The sequence below is a fragment of the Equus quagga genome, chromosome 19 (genome assembly GCF_021613505.1).
Source record: "Equus quagga isolate Etosha38 chromosome 19, UCLA_HA_Equagga_1.0, whole genome shotgun sequence".
In the NCBI taxonomy this organism is placed as follows: Eukaryota; Metazoa; Chordata; class Mammalia; order Perissodactyla; family Equidae; genus Equus; species Equus quagga.
The window spans coordinates 9,940,612-9,955,554 of NC_060285.1; the positions used below are offsets into that span (position 1 = coordinate 9,940,612).

Genomic DNA, 14,943 nt, shown 5'->3' on the forward strand with positions numbered 1-14,943 from the left:
CCCTCGTTGGCCTGTGACCACACAGGGGGCGTGTCTGAGGCCTGTCCCAGGTCGCCCGCCCGGAGGGGGCTCGACGTGCTCTAGCCTCCTTCTCTAATTCTATCCTCACACAGCCCCCATCGCTAGTACAGACGAGGGAACAGGTGCAGGGGCCTGAGTGACCAGCCCCGCTCGCCCTGGAAGTGGCAGCAGTGTGGGGGCCTCCGTCTCCGCCTGGGCTCCTCCAGGCCCACCCTCCCCTCACCTGCCCCAGTACCTGCCTTGGGCCCCAAGCTGGCTGGCCACAGGTGAGCCACAGTGTCCCGCCCAGCTCCTGCGACGTGCTCCCTGACGTGCCTGGCCTTTATGGCTTGAAGGCAGCTGTTTCCCCCCGAAGGCTGTCCCCGCCCCCCGGCCAAGCCAGGTGGCAGTTAGGTGGCTATGTGGGAAGACGACCTGGGCCTGGCCTGGTGCCAGCTCTGCCCTTCACCTGGGCTGCCTTCCCGGCTCCACCTCTTCCCAGTTGGGTCACCTGTCTTTCTGGCCTCAGTCTCCTCGTTTGCGCAAGGTACAGATGGGTAACCAGGCAGCAGTAGGGTGGCCCCATCCTGCTGGAGCCACCCTCGGTGCCAGGTGCCTGGAGGTGGGAGCACCTACGACTTCCATCTCACAGGCCAGGGGCCATCAGTGCCCATGCTCCGTAAACCACGTGCCCAGCTTCCCCTGGGGCCTCGCCCTGCTCCCTCTCTGGACAGAAGGTCACTGTGAACTCTGCCCTGACCCCCAAGGGGCTGCTGGACATGTGCAGTGGGACAGGGACGGGAAACGGAGGAGCACGGTACACAAGGAAGGGCCCTATGTACACTCTCTCTGTCAGTGGGACCCAGGGTCTCAAAGGGGGGCGGGGGCCGGGGAGCCCAGGCCTGAACTCAGAGAACCAGTGCCATCCACCCATAAGTCTGCCCAGCGCTCAGCAGCCCTGGAAGGGGGAGCAGGTGAGGTGAAGGTCTCTCTGGGAGTGGGAACAGGGGCTGGACTCTGAGTAGCCGGCCATGGATGAGAAGCTGGGGGACCCAGAGGAGACCCTCAAACAGCTATTCTACTGCCTGGCTCCATGCCCAAGGCCACCATTGGCAAGGCGTCCATTCCCTGTGCGGACACAGAGCCTCTCCAGGCTCCTCCTAGGAGGTGAAGACCCCGGGAGAGGACGGGGGTGGGAGCCGGAGCTTTCACGCTGCGGGCAGGGGGCGGGGGGGGGGGGGGACGACAATGGGTGACGAGGGACGGACAGAATGCATTAGGGGCCTTTATCTTTTATTTTTTTTGTGAGGAAGATTGGCCCTGAGCTAATGTCTGTGCTCATCTTCCTCTATTTTGCATATGGGATGTTACCACAGCGCGGTTAATGAGCGGTGCTGGGTCTGCCCCCCAGCACCCGAGCCTGCAAACCCGGGGCCACCAAAGCTGAGCTCACGAACTTACTACGCGACCCGGCCGGCCCCCTAAGGGCCTTTAAACGTGCTGTCCCACCCCAGGGAATCCTTCCCCCTCCTTCACACCCCACCTTGGCCCTTCCCTCCCCTGGGGGCGGCCCTCACGCCAGCCTGCTTAGGAGCCCCCAGCAGCTGGAGAGAGATGTCCTGTCAGCCTGTCTGCTTGCCCTGTGGGCTGCGAGCGCCAGTCCTGCTCAGACACGCCCTGAACATCACTGCAGCAAACATCCAGCGAGCACATGAGCGGCACACCCCGGGGCAGGTCCCACCGCACTGTGTGCCTCAGTGTCCCCATCTGTCAGACGGGGTAACCCCCACCTGGTAGGGCTGCCAAAGGTGCGAGTGAGAGGACAGTTGAGAGGATGCCCGGTGGCAGGACTTCCCAGGGCACAAGGCCGTCCTCTGCAGGGAGAGGCAGGCGGGGAGGGGCAGGGCAGGTGCAGGTGCCAGGAGGGAGAAGGAAGAAGAGAGGAGAGGCCAGGGTCCAGCCAGGGTGGGGCAAGGCAGCGGGAGGGCGGTGAAGCCTGTAATGACTAATTGGACAGATTATTAATTATTAACAGAGTTCCGATGAGAGGAAGGAGGAGAACTCAGCTTCTTCCCATTCACAGACAGGAACGCGCTGCCAGTCCCTGGACACGTGTTGACCGAGCCAGCCCCAGGCAGGCTTCTCGCTCATGTCCCTACGGAACCCACCAAGGCCCACGGGGAATAAATCCCCCAGAGACCCCTGTGCCCTGGGCTTGCAGCTTCCTGCCCGCCCCCACCCAGTGGCCCTCCCAGACCCAAATCACTTGCCCTGCTCCCTTCGGAGAAGAGAAGGCAGTGAGAGCAGACAAGTCCAGGGGGCCAGGGCCCAGATCAGCTCTGCCCTGCCTCAGTTTCCACATCTGCGGAAGGGCAATGAGAACACCCACACCTCCTGGGCTCCTTGTGAGGAAAGGCAAGGCCAGTGAGGCCGAGGCTGAGTGCCCTCTGCCTCTACGAGAGGAAGCTCACTTCTGTGCCTGATGCCCCCAGCTCCGTCTCGGGAAGGAGGGCGACCAGCGCTGCGGTGGGGCGGCAGCTCCGTGGAATCTTGACTCAAAGGGAGCCGGATTCAAATCCTGTCCTGCCCCTCCTCGACCCACCGTGTGATCCTGGGCCTCAGAGTCCACATCTGCCACATGGGACCATCCCAGCCCCTCAGAGCTCCACGCTGAGGTGCACGTGCCCCACAGCCTGGCCACATGCCTGCTGGGGTGCCTTCCTCCAAAACCCTCCCAGGACCCGACCCCACTCTTCATCCCCACTGGCCTCCCTTCCCGTCTCTTTTTTAAAAAATTCTGTCTTGGGGCTGGCCCAGTGGTACAGCGGTTAAGTTCGCACGTTCTGCTTCGGTGGCCCGGGGTTCGCCAGTTCGGATCCCGGGTGCAGACATGGCACCGCTTGGCACACCATGCTGTGGTGGGCATCCCACATATAAAGTAGAGGAAGATGGGCATGGATGTTAGCTCAGGGCCAGTCTTCCTCAGCAAAAAGAGGAGGATTGGTGGCAGATGTTAGCTCAGGGCTAATCTTCCTCAAAAAAAAAAAATCTGTCTTGAAATTTTACATTTTTGAACCATGGCCCCTGAGTTTTCACTGGGCACTGGGCCTCACAAATTCTGTCACTGTAAAGTCCCATCAGGCCCCATCCCCCTGCTCAACTCCCTACAGGACCCTCTGGCCCTGTCACACCCAGGATGAGACCCAAACTCCTCCCCGCCCACACGGACTGCCAAGCGGGTCCCTGCGTCTTCGCTGACCTCACCTCCCTCGTCCACTTGGCTCCACCCACAGTCCCAGCCTTTCCATCTGTCCCACACCCCAGGCTTGCCTGTCTCAGGGCCCTCGCACTGGCTGTTCCCTCTGCCGGGTATGCCCTTCCCTCAGACCTCCACACGCCACTGCCTGCTCAGAGGGGCCTTCCTGACCAGCCAGCTGACACGGCCAACCCCTCCCAGGTCCTCTGCTCCACAGCCCTCCTCGCGGCGGAAGTTGTCTGTCTGCTTGTTTGTGTGTTAGTGGTCTGTCTCCCCCACCCACACTCTGCTCGCTCGGAATGTCAACAGTAGGAGAGCAGGGGTGCCGTGGGCCTTGGTCATGGGTCACAGCTGCTCCCCACCCCCCAGGACAAAGCCAGGCCGGGAGCAGGCGCTCCATAAACAGCTGTGACATGGTGACGGAACACTTAGGAGAAGTGATGACGGACTCTGAGTGACAAGGATCGTCTGGCTTGGCAGGCGGGGGCAGCAGGGCTGGCCAGTGCACAGCCACACCTAGCAGGATGCTCTCCCTGCTCCGGCGGCGGCCCAGAGAAAGCTGCCCGCTGCCACAGCCCTGCTGAGAGCAGCGCCGTGCTGCCCAGGCAGCCCCAGCCGTGCCAGCCCCTCCCGCCAGGCTAGTCCATCCTCCAGGGACAATGTACAAAGGGCCACTTCAGTGCCGAGCCTCAGCTACATCTCCAGCCCAGAAGGCCTGAGGGTGGGGGGAAGGGCGGGGAGGGCGCCCCACCCCTCCCCGTCCTCTTGGGGCCTTCTCTAGCACAGGGCTCGGCGGGCAACAGCAGCAAGCTATGGCTGGAGAGGCTTGGTTCCATGCATTGCACCTGGGGGGCGAGGTGCCCATGTGTGGGGGGCACACCCACACACAAGGTGGGGGGCACACCTGTGCACAGGGTGAAGGGGTGCATCTAGGCACAGGGCAGGGGTAGTCAGTCCTCATGCACCTCGGCAGTAGGAGTGGAGGCGATCCTACGGCATCTCCCCCTCTGAAAGGGCGGCAGGTGGGGGTACCCCTGTGCACCTGAGCGGCTGGAGTGCCAGCTGGGGTAAGGGAGGGAGAGGAGCGGATCCAGCGGGATCGGGCCAGGCTGCAGGGAGTGGTGCCCACCCAGCCTGGGACCCCCCGCTGCAAAACATGGTGCAGAGAACCTGCTCAAACAGTTGTAGCGACAACCTGAGTGGATACCTGTGACCTGAGCCTGGCACCCAGGGACGCTCGGACAACCCTGGGCACTCCCAACGCTCCTCCTTCTGGGCCCCCGTCAGGGATATGACCAGGAAGCTGAAGCCACCCTAAATGCTCCCTCTCGCGGAGCACGCGCACCTATGACCACACCCCATCTGTGCCCGGATACCTCTCGTCCCACCCCTCTCGCTGTGCCTGTCCCGTGCCCGCTGCTCCACCATTGGCGCTCACCTGGACACCAGCAGAGGCCTCCCCGAGGGGCTCCCAGCCTGGTCCCAAGGAGCCAAGCAAAAGCCACATCTGACGCTGCCCCTCCCAGCATGGAACCACTGCCCTCAGGATAAAGTCCAAATCCTCCAGGAGCCTGGAAGTTTCCGTGTCATCTTACTCGCCAGGCCCAGGCCCGTCCCCAGAGGCCTCAGCTGAAAGGCACGTCTTCCTCCAGCTTCCCTGACCCCAGGCTGTGGAAAGACCCAGCTGCCTCCACCCTGGCCTGCTCCCAGTGCCCTCATCCGCACAGCGCTCTGCTGCCCTACTCCTCTGGGTCCCCGGCCCCAGCACAGAGGCTGACACAAAGGAGGTGTTAACTGTTTGTTGAATGAATAAAGGGCCTTCCCCCAAATGCACACACCTGCACCCTTCAGGCAAGGCTACCAGGCTCTCAGGCTTGCCTGGGCTTGCCTAGTCCTGCCTGCTGTACCACCCAGGCTCCGCATACCCCAGCGAGGTGCCTGTCTACAGGAACTCTAAAGCTCCTTTCCACTGGGATGGCAGTGGTGGGGACAGAGACACAGGAAGTGAGGACTCTGAGCAACATGGGGCCGCTGGCTGGGAGGAGATACGGGCAGGAGAAAAGGACCAGGGTCCTCCCCCGCAGCTCGTCGCTGTGTGCTCAGTGCCCAGCACCACGCCTGGCATGCAGCAGGTGCTCCACAAGACGCTGCTGAGTGAAGGACTGGGCTTGAACTCTGGCCACCCACAGCCCTGGGACCCCAGGCCAGAGCCCTACCCTCTGCAGGCCTGTGTGCAGAGGCACAAAAGGGCAGGCTGCTAACACCCACCCACAGGGTCCTCGGAGGGACCTGGGGAGGCGAGGAGGCTGCACCAAGATCAGCGCCCCCTTCCCAAGTGAGGTGCTCCATCTCACCTACGCTCACAACCCACTTCAGATGAGGAAACCCAGGCTCGGAGAAGGGACACGACCGGCCCCAGCAGGCTGTGGGGAGGGCCTGGCTCAGCAGGGACCATGTGCACGCCCACTGCTGCTCACCAAGCCTCAAGACCTCCCCACCCCTGGGCCTCAGTTTCCCCACTGACCATGGGGGCACAGACTTGACCTTCCAGCTTGGCGGACGTCAATGTCGCACATTCCAGAAGGCCCAACTTCTAGGTCTGCTGCTCTGTGCCCTTCCTCTGAGTCTCATTCCAGCTTCTCTGATCTAAAGGAGGGGTTCTACTTTCGAGGTGCGGGGTTCTGGCATGTGGTCCCAAGTTCTCCTCTCACAGAGGGTCTGCAGCCCCGGTTCTCCCGCCTGCCCACGGGCTCCGAGTGCTGTGTTCTCCGGCCACCGCGCCTCCCCTCAGGCACTGGACTCCTCCTGGCCCCCAGCGCGGGGCTCGCAGCAGCCACTCCAGCTCCAGCTGCATCAGCCTTCGGGTGCTTCAGAGCAGCGAAGCCAGCAGGGAGGGCTGGCCGGCGTTCCCAGGCCGGGCTCCAGGGCCGCAGGGCACCCCGTCCCTGCGTCTCTCCTGGATGCTGCTCTGACCACCCCACCCCTGCTGGCCCTGCCCTCACCAGTCTGCACTGCAATGGCTCCACGAGACCAGCACTTCCCCGGGTCAGAAACCTTGGGTCACTTATCTTCAGGGTCAAGGCCTGGCATGTTGGTGGGCGCTCTGTACATGCTTGCTGAATGAATTACCCAGGCATACCTGAGGTATCGGCCAGACTACACTCGGGCACAGACTGAGGGACACACATTCATATATGGCGGAGAAGTTCATGCTGTGTGCACACGCAAGTGGTGCGCACAACATATACACAGGAAAACACAGACACGGTCACACCCTGACGTCAGCAGCTCTGTGCCCCTGGCATCTAGCACGGCCCCTGGCACACAGTAGGCTCTTGGTGAATAACTGCTGAACAAATGAATGAATGAATGAGTGCTCTGTACCAGGTACAGAGTCAGGGGCTGTGGAGAGACACAGAATGGGCCCCACCCAAGATCAGGGCTGAGCTGTGCTTACAAATACCATGGCCACGAGGCAGAACTTGACCCGCGTTGTCAGGAGACCGCCAGAAAGGGCTTCGGGGTGGGAACCAATGAGGAAGGCGGTGGACAGTGATGCCCATCCACTGGGCACCGGGGATGGAGGCGAAGCCAACAGCCCTGGGGCCACCTCTCGTTAGGAGGGGCGGAAATGGCTTCCCAGGCACATGGCAGCACCCGGGGTGGACCGGGTTAACTTTCCAGGTGGAGAGCTCGGCTCAGCAAAGGCCGGAGGTGGGAAGGCAAGGGCCGTGTACAGAGAACAGCAAGGGCCCTGAGGCTGGAACATGCGGTGCGTGGGGGAAGAGGAGCGAAGGCCGGGCAGGTGCCAGAGGAAAGCGGTCAGAGGTTTGCATGGAATTCTCAAGGCCTGGACGCTCACTGACCCAGTTTCCGAGAATGAGAGAAACAAGCTGTCTGCCGCAAGTGCCCCTGCTCTGGGGGATGTGCTCGGTACTCGGCAACTCCCATGGGGGAGACCCCACAGCCGGTCCCTCTGGAAGCCACCCCCAGCGGGGCCCCCAGAATTGAACAAATGGAGAGCTAGCTGTTCTCAGGGCACCTTCGACCTCTCTCCTTTACAATATAACTTAATTTTTCTGGTTATAAAGATTTCTCACACATTCTAGAAAATCTGGAAATCACAGCAAAAGAAACAGGACAACATCCCCCATACCCTCCACCATCCTGCCCCCCCCCCCCCGGGGGGAACTTTTTTTTTTTGGAAGATTAGCTCTGAGCTAACATCTGCCGCCAATCCTCCTCTTTTTTTTTTTTTTTTTGCTGAGGAAGACTAGCCCTAAGCTAACATCTATGCCGATCTTGCTCTACTTCATATGTGGGACACCTGCCACAGCATGGCTTGCCAAGCAGTGTGTAGGTCCGCATCCAGGATCCAAACCGGCAAACCCCGGGCTGCTGACGCAGGGTGCTGTGCCACCAGGCCGGCCCCCCAGGGTTGAACTCTTTAGCCTAAGTTCTCACAGACATTTTCCTGCGCACATTTTTGCTGGAATGGGCCAATGACACGAATTTTCCGCCAGCTTTTGGGCAACACCTATGTTCCAGAGCGTAGACCTGAGCCCTGAGGACTGCGCTCCTCGGCTCCTTCCCAGCCACACCAGACCTGACCGCATCCCAGAGAGAAATGCTCCAGCTCAGGACAGGAGTGGGGCGGTGTGGCCCCACAGCCCTGGGCTCTCCTCCTGCACACCACAAAGGGGACCCTCGGCCGCTCTCCGTGGTGCTCTGGGTCAATCCCAAGTGCTCCAGGCCTCAATGTTCTCTCTGTGAAATGGGCAGGTTCAGCTGGCCACATGGTGTCAAGGCTCCCAGCCTGGCCCCTCTCTGGGCTGGGGGACAGTCACCTGGGCTGGGCTGCACCTTACAGTTGCTTCCCAGAGCCACACCAGGAGGTCCCTTGGTCTTTCCCATAATCCCATAATCCCCTCTCTTTGCCATCTAGACATGAGGGACGGCAGAGCAAGCGCCACCACCGCCCCAGTGACCTCCACCGGAGTCCTCCTAACCTAGCCTAATCTAGCCATCTGTTCACTCCTGCGGCACGCCTCACCAGGCCTTCAGGCCCTGCCTTCTAATCAGGGCCTGGACAGACCTGCCCTGCCTGCAAGGCTCCCACTGCCCCCGGGGCGGAGAGACAGAGACCTACTGGGATGAGGATCAGCCTTGCCCTCCGGATAGGGGTCAGCCATGGCCTCCTGGAGGCATCTCAAAGGATGAGGCAGGAAGGGCGGGGAAGGGCATTCCGGACAGAGGGACAGCACCTGCAAAGGCCTGCGGGGAAGCCAGCAACTGGATTCCTAGTCTGGGTGGGGGTGCTGGAGCATTGTCCCCTCCTCACGGGGCCAGTGCCTGGAGGCACTGTCACATGGAGGTTTCTGTCACATTCCCCTCAGGGGCAAGGGCAGGGCCACCACACTTGCTCACCTGTGGCCCCAAACATCTCTGACAGCAGTGACATGTCAGGCCCCAGACCAGCCTGAGGAGACCCGATCCCTGGACACCCCCGGGAGGAGGTTTGCCTGGGTCCCCCAACAGTTCAGGGACTCTGACAGCGGTTGTTCTGCACAGCCGAAACCCACCGCCGGGCTCCCTCGACCATCCGGGCATGGCGGAGCCTCGCTCACAGCTCCTCACCTTGGGCGTGCCGAGCGTGACCTTGGACCAGTCACCCACGCTCTGTGCGGCTTCGCCCAAAGAACCAAGACCGTCCTGGGCTCTTCCCAGGACTAGACAGGGCCAAACCGTGTGCCCGCCTGGCCCCGGAGCCGCAGTCACGCCCGGCTCTGCCGCCCTGACCAAGCAGGCTCCAGACACCCCCTGTGCGCCAGCGCACCTCCCCCCACCGCCTCTTTCCTCTCTCCCATCAGCCCGGGCAGAGGGCCCTCCTCCACCGCCCGCCCCTCACAGACGCAGAGCACGGGGTGGCAGGTTCTCGGACCCCAGGATGCGGGCACAGGTGAGAAAGTCGAGCCAAATCCCCATCACTGTGAGAACCAAATGAGACCATGTGTGTGGAAGCCTTTGTAAACTGCAGATGCCACCCACAGGGCAGGCTCTGTACCACGGAACCACCTCCGGGCTGTGTGACCTCAGAGAGTCACCTCCCCTGCCCGCCACTCAGTTTCCATACAGTGAAAGAGGATGACTTTGGCACCACTGCCCGGAGCACCCGGGATGCTGAAATGAAAGCACGCGAGAAAACAGCAGCATCTCGCTCCCATTCATGCCATAAACGAGTCCAACAGCCTGGGCGACGGTCGGAAAGGCGCCTTCTCAATCTTTCACCCACACCAGCAGTCTGCGATGTTTCTGGAAGTGGCCTTCACCCTCCACTCTCACAATCACCATTCAACAAATATTTAAGGAATACTTTCCAAATGCCTTCTCCATGTCAGGCACAGGGCCAGCCCGCAGCGTGTGCCCATGTGCCCAGCCAGGGAACCCAGCCCCTCCTGTCACCGGTAGCAATCCCTGTCCCCCTTCTCCAGCCACCATCATTCACCCAGACTGTGTGCCAGGCCCCCGGCAACAAGAGGAGGGCAGCCATGAGGGATCTGTCCATGGCCAGCCAGGACCTGTCCTCTGAGGCGGCAGCAGCAGCAGCAGGTACAGGATAAAAACAGCGGGGTGCCAGTGGGGGCAGCATGGTGTGGCAAAGCTGGCGAGCAGGGAGCAGAGGCCAAGGACACAGGTGGGGCTGGGGGCCAGGGATCCGGGGCCCGGGGGCAGCAGTCTCGTAAGGCAGCCCAGACTCCACGGGCCGGGCAGCATTTTTAAAACAGGGTTTCCAGCCCTCCCTCCCCGGGTGGGGGATTCTGACTCAGCAGGGTGGGGCGGGCCCAGAAACATGTACTGTCCCCCAGCCGCCAGGTGAGGCTGTGCGGGGCTTGCAGAGGCGGGGCCCAGGGCTGCAGGAAGGAAGGGTGAGCACCAGGACGGTGGCCTGGGCGTCGGACAAGGGTGAGGCTGCTGTCTCGGGCGTCCAAGTCTCAGAGAACAGTCGGTCCCCTCTGGGTGGCCAAGGGGGCCCAGACAGGCAGCCTGTCAGGTTCTGGGGTCCTACCGGCTGGACACAACCCAGCCCTGAGCCCCGGGGCCCAGGCACCCTCAAACTGCCAAATGGGGACACTGGTACCTACCTGGAGGGAGGTCAGGTGGCGGTACTGAGACAACACAGACCAAGTGCTTGGCCGAGCTCCCAGCACATAGTAAGTGCTGGTTAAAGAGCTGCAAATTATTATGACAGGCGCTAGAGGTGGAGGTCGGGGAGGCTGAGGTGGGAGGAACAACCCAGAAAGTCATCCACCCCAGGTTTCTGTCAACCAGAACCCGGGAGACCGCCTCTGGCCGTCCCCCGCACTCAGACGGACCCCTGTCTGGGCTGCTCCTTCTGGGAAGTTCCCAGCCTGCCTGGAGAGGGCAGCCGGAGGCCACGCCGTCAGGAGGGCCCCGTGTCAGCACAGGCCCTGACCTCCTGTCCCGGCCCTCACCCTGCCCCCTCCCCAGGGATTCCCACTCCAGTGGGAACCAAAGTCTTGAGCCAAATAAGCCAGAAATTTTCTCAAACAAGGGAGTAATTAGGTGTGTGAATGATTTCTATTGTTCCAATTTTATTTTTATAGAAAAGATGGAAATAAGTGAGCCAACGGGGGAATTTCCACTCAGGCAGTACATGGAAACGTATCTGGGACCCTGCTAACTTCCCGGATCACGGGCAAGGCCTTGGGCCCACTGCTGGCCCCGTTCTAGGCCACGGGAGGACGGACCACCACCCTTCACCAGGCCGGCTTCCAGCTGCTGAAGCCTCGCTTTCCCCTTCTGGGAGATGGGGACAAGCAGGGTCCCTGTGACATCCTGCCGGATCGAGGCTGCCCTCCGGAGGGTAATCTCATCCACCAGGGATGGAGGAGGGGGAGGAACCCCCTGGGCTGAGAACCACTCACTCTGTCATCCATTTGTTCGTTCACTTGCGCTCCCGTGGTTGTGGAGCTCGCAGTCTGGCAGGGACGTGTGACAACAAACACGCTAAAGAAACAGCTGTGCTGCTCTGCAGGCCCATGGCAAGGCGGCCAGGACTCACTGGGGCTTCCCTGCTCCAGCTAAGATGTAAAGGATGGCTCGGCGCTAACGAGACACTGTGCCTCAACTTCCCCCTCTGCAAAGGGGATTCACATGGCACCTCTGTTGTGGGTTACTTACAGACACAATAAATGTCGGCTAGTAATACTTTTGTGGGCAGGCAGCATGCACCTGTGAGGGGCTGTAAGCCTGGGGTGACAGCAGAAGGGGGAAAGGGTCTGCGTGAATTGGGATAGAGGGCTGGGATGATGGAGCAGGACACACATGAGGAGGCTTTCGATGGGTGACAGAGTTTCAGGGGACAGAGGGAGGAGGAACAGACATTCAGGTAGAGGGAACAGCATAAGCAAAGGAATAGAATTTGGGGTTTGGGACCTGTTTGGGCCACATCTCAGAGCTCTGTTAGGCTAAAGTCTGGCGTCCACCTGGGCCATTCTGTGCAGAACCCCAAGGCCAGACCACTGCCCTGGAGTGAGGCAGGGTCGCAGGTATGGAGGGCCCTGGGAAAGGAGGATACCAGCCCTCCAGCCCCTGTGGGTACTTAACCCTGGTGGTCTCTGGCCCCACCCTCAGCCTGTCCAACACACCCCCCTGCGAGCCCCCCTCAGCCACAGAGCACCTGGCAGCTCCCCAAGTCTATGTGACCGGCAGTCCCCAGGGCCTTTCCTCCTTGTTCAACCATCACTTACAGAGCACCTGCCGAATGCCTGGGGGCTGAAGCCAGCGTGGACCAGCCCCCTCTGCGAGACTGTTAAGAAACCGGCCCTGTGGGGAGATTTACACACAGAGCTCGGCCGACGCTGCTCACCCAAGAGCCCGCTGCCAGCACACCACTGCCCCTGCCCAAGCAACGGAGACGGAAAGGCAGGCCCTTGCCCACAGGGAAGCACAGACAACAGGGATGTGGACGACATCCCCACTGAGGCGAGCTGTGTGGTCTCTGAGGAGGCAGGTGAACAGGAAGACTCTTTCTGGAAGGAGGGCAGCGAATGCCCACCGGAAACTGAACCAAGCTGTTCAAACAGCAATACTGCACACCACCCCCATTGTAAAGATGAGAAAACTGAGGCACAGAGAGGCAGAGTCGGTCGTCTGCAGTCACACAGTAAAAAGTAGCAGGGTCGGGATTTGAACCTGGGCCACTGAATCCGGAATCCTTGCTTCTTAACTTCTACCCTTGACCGCCTCTCAGCATAATTATTCTCTCGCCCTGCCCCCGAGCAGCCAGCATGGGACTAGGCAGACCACGGGGGCCCAGTGGTAGCCACTGCCCAACGAGATTCTACTCTCTTGAGGGCGAGGCCTGTGTCCTCGCCGCCTGGCTGCCCAGCACAGGGCCCCTCACAGGAGGACGCTGTGTGTGTTGGCCTCAATGTCTGAGGACACTTCAGGAAGGGAGCCTTAGTCCCCATGTGGGACTAGAGCTGGCCGGGAGTGCGCCATGCAGGATGGGGAATAAAGAGGCTTTGGCCTTGGGGAGCAGAGCAGGGTCCCCCAAATGCCATGCTGGGGGCCAGAAGGTGGCGGGTGCCCACGGGGACAAGAGGAGGCCATATGTGTAGACCACCCAGCCCCAGCCACTCCTCACTGAGTCTCTTTCCTCCTCCCAGGAGGTGGCGGGGACACGCACCGCCCACAGCCCTTGGGCCCCTCCCAGTGACATCCAGCCCTCACATGATCCTCACCGCCACAGGATGAATGGGCCTGGCTCGCCCACCGACATCGATGTCTCCGAGGCCCCCTCAGGTGCTGGGCACCCCGCATGCATCACCTTGTGCAGTCCTCATCAAGACTGCGGAGAATTCTCCCCATTTGACAGATATGGAAACTGAGGCGTAGAAAGCTGACTTGCCTGAGGGGGTCCAGCCACCACAGCAAAAGGGGTCACCAAAGTGGGTCAAGCAGCCCTGACCACATCAGGGGCACCGAGCAGACCCTCAGAAGCGGAGGCAGCTGGGCCAGACCATCACTCCCAGCCCTGTCCTCAGGAACCAGTGCCTCTCCCTGGTGTGGTCCGCCACCTCGCCCCCACCTGGGCCCCCGTCCCTTCAGCCTCGGCTCCCTTCCCTTCACCCAGCTTCTCGTGTTCAGGTCACTTGCAGCGCTTGACCATGCCCCACTCCATCTCTCAACACATCCCAGGCACACGTCTCTGAGCATATGCTCATGCCATTCCCTCTGCCCAAAATGCCCTTCCCACTTTCTCTACCCAGAAAACTCTTCCAGCTTCTTATCGGATCTTCTAGCAAGGTCTCTCTCCCCCTTGGGCTGGCAGGCCCTCTTCCAAACTTTCGTAGGCCCTGTGCCTATCTCCTTAGCACTCCGAAGCATTAACATCCCCAGAGAACTGCCAGCTCCTCCAGGTGTGTGAGGGGGCTCGTCTTGCTCTTCCCTCCATCTCCACACTTGGCCCCATGCCTGGATCTTTAGTAACTGCCCCGGAGGTGACACACCAGTGCCCACAACGCCCCCATCGAGGCAGATCTGGACTAGTGTCCCAGGAGTGCAGAGGAGTGCTTTGGGGCTGGGGGAGCGCCAGTTCTGGGGGACCACGGAGGGAGCTCGCTGGGGTAGTGTTCCTGCCCACACCCCTTCTGGAGCGTCTTCCAGAGCCAGGAGAGTCACCCGACCTCAGGCCACCAGGGCTGGCTGAGACCCATCTCTGCTTCCCGTGGCACCCCAGCTCAGGCACCGCCCCCCCCATACCCCCAGGCCCGCTCCCCTCCCCACCCCGGGTTCCAGAACTCACTATTTGCAGATATTTATAGCGCCCTCCCCCAGCCAGGTTCCCTCCCCCGCCCTGGGCAGTGCAGTGGCAAGAGCGGGAGCCCCCCCAAAGGGTTGGGGGTTCTCTCCCCAGCTTCCTTCTGCCTGGTCCCCACAGGCGGCCACAGTCCGGCGCCCGCACCGGCCCAGCACCCGACCGCGCCTGGGCCTCGCCGCCGCCGCCGCAGCCCGGGGTCGGGGGTGGGGAAGGCGGGCGCTGAGGCCTCCCACCCCCAGCCCCGCGCCGCGCCGAGCTTTGTGGGGGGCGCAGCGCACAAAGCACAGCTCGAGCCCCGCGCCGGGACGCCCCCCGCCCAGGCCGGGGGAGGGGGTCGAAGGGACGAGGCTTTGCCCTCCGGGGCCAGGGAAGCTCCGCTGAGCAGCCGGGTTGGGGGAGGGGGCGCCAGAGCGCAGCAGCCTCCCCTGCATCCCGCGCCCCATCTCGGCCCCCCAGCCCCCCAGCCTGGTGCTCCCGCCCCCGCCCCAAAGGTCACGCTCAGGGAGGGGGCTGTGGGAGCCGTGACCCGGGGCGCCGCGAGCGCCGAGGAGGCGGCGCGGCGATGGAGGCGGAGGGCTGGGAGTGCGGGGATGGAGGGGCTGCGGCGCGGGCCCCGGGACGCCAGGGTCAACTCACCCATCGCCCGCTGGGTCTCAGCAGCGGCGGCAGCAGCGGCGGCGGCGACTCCGCGGCCCCCGGGGCCCCCGGCGGGGAGATGCTGGCGTCCGCCGCAGCCTCTCGCCCCATCCCGGGCTCCGGCGGCGGCTGCTGCGGCGGGCGCCCGGCATCGCAGGCGGCGCGGCCCCGGCCCGGCCCCGATCCCCGCCCCCCGCCCCCACCT

At 62.3% G+C, this 14,943-nt stretch overlaps 1 protein-coding gene across 2 annotated transcripts in view; it reads right to left on the bottom strand.

Moving 5' to 3' along the window:
- The window catches only part of MGAT3 (beta-1,4-mannosyl-glycoprotein 4-beta-N-acetylglucosaminyltransferase), a 31,606-nt gene extending 16,675 nt beyond the window's left edge, over positions 1-14,931 (bottom strand). The window contains exon 1 of one of the 2 annotated variants that reach the window (XM_046646039.1): positions 14,739-14,931. The gene's annotated coding sequence lies outside the window, so the exon portion shown is untranslated. Of the gene's footprint in view, positions 1-4,694; positions 4,908-14,738 lie in introns of those variants that run through there. The other variant, XM_046646040.1, reaches the window with a different exon arrangement.
- Positions 14,932-14,943: the final 12 nt, after the last annotated feature.